Raw genomic sequence first — 5,605 nt, 5'->3', positions numbered from 1 at the left:
TCATGGCGGCCATGGCAAACCTTGCGAATACCATGGAAGCTAATGCTGCTGCAACTCTGCAAGCTGTGCAGAGGTTAGGCCAACCAGCCGAAATGAAAATGGAAATGGCAAAGGAAATGTGAATGACAATACGGAAGGAAACGGCGATAACATGGGAGGTGCCTCGATGACCTTGGCGACTTTTCTCAAGGTTCATCTGCCAAGCTTCAGAGGATCAACTAACCCCATCGAAAAGCAGACAACTGGTTCCAAGCTATGGAGCGTGCTTTACAACTGCAGCATGTTCCGAATAACCAATATGTAGAATTTGCTGCTTATCAGCTTGCGGGAGAGGCCCAGCATTGGTGGCAAGCAGAGTGCCACTTGCTACAGCTTCAGAACGCCGATGTTCCGTGGGATGTGTTCCAAATGGCCTTTCATAGGAAGTATTTTCCCGAGTCTACAAGGGAAGCAAAGGAGATGGAACTTATGCAGCTGAAGCAAGGTTCTTGTCTGTGGCAGACTACACAAGCAAGTTTGAGTAGCTTTGTAGGTTTTTTCGGGTGCGTCAGGGTGTCCCGGAGACCGACGAAAGCTGGAAGTGTATCAAGTACCAAAGAGATTTGAAAGATAGCATTATGACTGCTGTGACTCCCATGGAGATTTGTACTTTTTCTGATTTGGTGAATAAAAAAAGGATGGTTGAGGAATATGCGAAAACAGTAGCTTCGTCCAAGGAAACTCATGGAGGAAATACTAGTAAGGGGCGTGGCAAGTATTTTCATCCAAGGGGTCAAAGCTTCAAGAGAGGAGGATATGCGCCTTAAGGGCAAGGGGGCTTTAGAAAGAACACTGATAAACCACTATTTTATTGTTTATCTTGTGCTCAATTGAGTGGTTTTTATCAATTCTTTACTCACTTATTCATATAATTTGCATGATTTTACAATTCCTTCCTAGTTTTGTTCTATGATTGAAAACTTGCTTCCTAAGCCTTTAAATTGTGTATTTTTAACTCCCTTTTATACCATTCGATGCCGTGATCTGTGTATTAAGTGTTTTCAGGATTTATAGGGTAGGAACGGCTTAGAGGATGGAAAGGAAGCTTGCAAAAATGGAAGAAACACAAGAAACTAAGGGAGACAACCAGCGAGGATCGACGCGTGCGCGTACCTGACGCGTACGCGTGAATTGGAGTTTGCACCATGACGCGTACGCGTGACAAGGAAAATCGTCAAACGACGCGCACGCGTGACTGACGCGTACGCGTGACATGCGCTACCTGCAGAAATTGCAGAAAACGCTGGGGGCGATTTTGGGCTGAGTTTGGACCCAGTTTTCGGCCCAGAAACGCAGACTAAAGCCAGAGGATAAGCAGAGACTCAACACACATTGAATCATACTTTCATTCAACAATTTAGGTTTTAGATGTAGTTTTCTAGAGAGAGATGCTCTCTCCTCTCTCTAGGTTTTAGGATTTCTCTTAGTTTTAGGTTTATTTCTTCTCAATTCTAGGTTCAATATTCCTTTAATTTAGTTTCTCTTCTACTTTTATTTATTCTAGCATTCTAATTTATTTATTTTCCCAATTTGGTTTATGAACTCCATGTTAGATTTGATTTTATATTTAATGCAATTTAAGGTATTTCATATTTATGATTTTAATTTATCTTTTTACATTCTTAGCTTTGGTTGAGTAATTAGAGACGCTTGAGTTATCAAACTCCTTTGTTGATTGATGATTGAAAGTTGTTAATTGACTTGAATTCACTAACTTTAGTCTTTCCTTGGGAGTTGACTAGGACTTGAGGAATCAAATTGATTTATCTACTTGACCTTCCTTCATAGTTAGAGGTTAACCAAGTGGGAGCAATGAACAATTCTCATCACAATTGATAAGAATAACTAGGATAAGACGTCTAATTCTCATACCTTGCTAAGAGTTTTCTTAATTATTAGTTTATTTTCTTGCCATTTACATTCCTTGTTCAACCTTTCAAAAACGCAAAAATATATTTTTCCATAACCAATAATAAATACACCTCCCTGTAATTCCTTGAGAGACGACCCGAGGTTTAAATACTTTGGTTATCAATTTTATTAGGGGTTTGTTAGTTGTGACAATCAAATTTTGTACGAAAGGATTCTTTGTTGGTTTAGAAACTATACTTACAACGTGATTACTTTTTTGAAATTCTTTACTAGCAGAAATCCGTTCGTCAAACACTCAGAACTAGTTTCAGTATGCCAAAGGAAGAGGAAATCAGAGTAAGGATTCTCCAGATTTGACTTGTGGGCATTTTCATCCATATGACTCTTGCAAGATTGGTTTAGGTGGTTGCTTTAACTATGGCTTTCCTGGTCATATTGTGAGGGATTGCACTCGTGGAAGGAACCCGAATGCGGGTCAGGGTCAGCATCAAGGTCGAGTTTTTGCTGTGAACGCCAAGGATGCTTCTAAGGCGGATCCGTTTATGAGAGGTAACTATTTAATTAGTGATAAAATCTTAATTGCATTGTATGATACTGGAGCTTCGCATTCGTTTATTTCATTTGCTAAAGTTGAGGAACTAGGCTTGAAAGTGTCAGAGTTAGCATTTGATCTGCATGTACATACTCCGTATCAGACGGTTATAACTAGGTCAGGGTGTAGGCAAGTAGGTTTCAAGCTTGAGGGTAGAGACTTTGTGCATGATTTTATATGTTTACCAATGATTGGGTTGGAGATGATTTTGGAATTTGATTGGTTGTCGAAGAATCAGGTGTTGTTGGATTGCTTCGAGCGGTCAATTCAGTTTATGCCGGAAGGAGAAAATGGAGCAGTGATAGCTGAGGGTTACTACCTAAACTCCGTATTGGTGCACTGTAGTGGGGAGGAGTGCCAGGGTTACATCTTGTTAACTGCTAATGTTTTAGGTGATGCTCAGAACTTAGATCAGATTCCGGTAGTTAGGGACTTCCCGGAGGTATTCCCGGAAGATATCCCTGAGTTTCCACCGCAGAGGGAAATTGAATTTGCAATTGAATTGGTGTTGGGAGTCGGACCAGTATCGATTGCGCCGTATAGGATGGCTCCGATAGAGCTGGCTGAACTAAAGGCTCAGTTGGAAGAGCTTCTGAACAAGAGGTTCACTCGACCGAGTGTATCTCCGTGGGGAGCGCCATTTTTATTGGTAAAGAAGAAGGATGGAGGAATACAACTCTGTGTGGATTACCGACAGTTAAACAAAGTGACTGTGAAGAACAAATACCCGCTGCCAAGGATAGATGACTTGATGGACCAACTGCAAGGAGCTGGGGTGTTTTCCAAGATTGATTTAAGATCCGGATACCATCAAATAAGGGTGAAAGAGGATCATATTCCTAAAGACGCGTTATGGACACTACGAGTTTGTGGTGATGTCCTTTGGGTTAACGAATGCACCTGCTATTTTCATGGATTACATGAACAGAGTCTTTCGTCCCTTTCTGGACAAATTCGTGGTGGTTTTCATAGATGACATCTTAGTTTATTCTAAGACGGTGAGAGAGCATGAGGAACACTTGAGGATTGTGTTGCAAATCTTAAAGGAGCAGAAATTGTATGCTAAGTTGTCGAAGTGTGAATTTTGGAAGGGGGAAGTGAAGTTCCTAGGTCATGTGGTAAGCAAAGGAGGGATAGCCATAGATCCTTCGAAAGTAGAGGCGGTGATGGAATGGGAAAGACCAACTACAGTGACGGAATTTAGGAGCTTCTTAGGCTTAGCCAGATATTACCGGAGATTTATCGAAGGATTCTCCCGGATAGCACTGCCGATGACTAAGTTGACAAGGAAGGAAGTGCCTTTTGTGTGGACGTCGGAGTGTGAAGAAAGTTTTCAAACTTTGAAGCAGAAGTTAACTTCAGCACCAGTTTTGATTCTACCAAAACTGCATGAACCGTTTGAAGTATATTGTGATGCTTCTTTGAAGGGTTTGGGTTGCGTGTTGATGCAACACCGGAATGTGGTGGCTGACGCATCGCGTCAGCTGAGACCGCATGAGGTAAACTACCCAACTCATGACTTGGAATTAGCAGCGATTATGTTTGCATTGAAGATTTAGAGACATCACTTGTACGAAGTGAGGTTTAGCATCTTTTCTGATCACAAGAGACTCAAATACATCTTTGATCAGAAAAGAGCTTAATATGCGTCAGAGGAGGTGGATGGAGTTACTTAAGAATTATGATTTTGAATTGAGTTATCATCCTGGAAAGGCAAACGTGGTGGCTGATGCATTAAGTCGAAAGTCTTTAACGATCGCTTGGATGAGAATCAAGGAGGATAAGTTAGTGGATAAGTTTGTGGATCTTAAGCTGGAGATTGGTGAAGTTGCCGAAAGAGCTTGCTTGAATCAGTTGCATATCTCGAATACCTTTAAAACAGAGATTTAGAAGGCTCAGCAAGATGAGCAAAAGCTTCAATAGTTGTTTCGACCAATTGGTGATAAGAGGCATGGAGAATTCACCAAGGAAGATGAAGGATTGTGGAGGTATAAAGGGAGAATTTGTATACCGGATGTCGGGAGTTTGAGACAAGACTTGTTGTCAGAAGCTCATGATAGTGGGTTTTCCATTCATCCTGGGAGTACAAAGATGTATTATGATTTAAAGAAAATGTTCTGGTGGCCTGGGATGAAAGGTGATGTAGCTACAGTCGCGTCTAAGTGCCTGACGTGTCTGAAGGTAAAGATAGAGCATCAGAAGTTGTCGGGGATGCTACAGCCACTTGATATTCCTCAGTGGAAGTGGAAAGAAATTGCGATGGACTTTGTGACCGGTTTGCCGAGAACTAGGTTGGGATTTGATGCGGTTTGGGTGATCGTGGATCGCTTAACCAAATCCGCTCATTTTCTGCCTATTCGAGTGAACTGTTCTATGGAGGAGTTGGCGAGATTGTATATTAAGGAGATCGTAAGGTTGCATGGTGTACCATTGAGCATGGTGTACCATTGAGCATAGTGTCGGACCGTGATCCCTGATTCACATCAAGGTTTTGGGGAGCTTTCCAAAGGCTTTCGGTACAAAGCTATGTCTCAGTACCGCCTATCATTCAGAAACTGATGGACAGCTGGAAAGGACTATTCAGACGTTGGAGGATATTCTAAGAGCATGTGTATTGGATCAACCTAGAAGTTGGGACTGATACATGCTATTGGTAGAGTTTGCGTACAACAATAGCTTTCACGCGAGCATTGGGATGGATCCGTATGAGGCCTTGTATGGACGGAAGTTCCAGTCTCCACTTTGTTGGTATGAATCGGGTGAAGTAAGCATTTTGGGCCCTGATTTGATAGCAGAGACTACTGAGAAGATTAAGAAGGTTCGGGAGAGAATTCTAACTACCCAGAGTCAACAGAAAAGCTATGCGGATCAGAGACAGAAACCGTTAGAGTTTGAAGTGGGAGAGCATGTATTTCTGAGGGTTATACCGACAACTAGGATCGGAAGAGCAATCAAAACCAAGAAGTTGAATCCGAGGTATATAGGACCATTTGAGATTCTGAGGCAATTCGGGCCGGTGGAGTATCAAGTAGCTTTGCCACCTCACTTGTCTAACTTGCATGACGTATTCCACATATCACAACTTCGAAAGTACACGTTGGA

At 42.0% G+C, this 5,605-nt stretch overlaps 1 pseudogene; it reads left to right on the top strand.

Moving 5' to 3' along the window:
* Positions 1 to 255: 255 nt before the first annotated feature.
* LOC148546470 (uncharacterized) lies at positions 256 to 4,393 on the top strand (annotated as a pseudogene).
* The last annotated feature ends 1,212 nt before the right edge of the window (positions 4,394 to 5,605 follow it).

Source organism: Arachis ipaensis, chromosome B9, assembly GCF_059453495.1.
Source record: "Arachis ipaensis isolate K30076 ecotype BB chromosome B9, ASM5945349v1, whole genome shotgun sequence".
In the NCBI taxonomy this organism is placed as follows: domain Eukaryota; kingdom Viridiplantae; phylum Streptophyta; class Magnoliopsida; order Fabales; family Fabaceae; genus Arachis; species Arachis ipaensis.
Note: the sequence above shows the minus strand (reverse complement) of the source record. Positions and strands in the feature narration are given on the sequence as shown.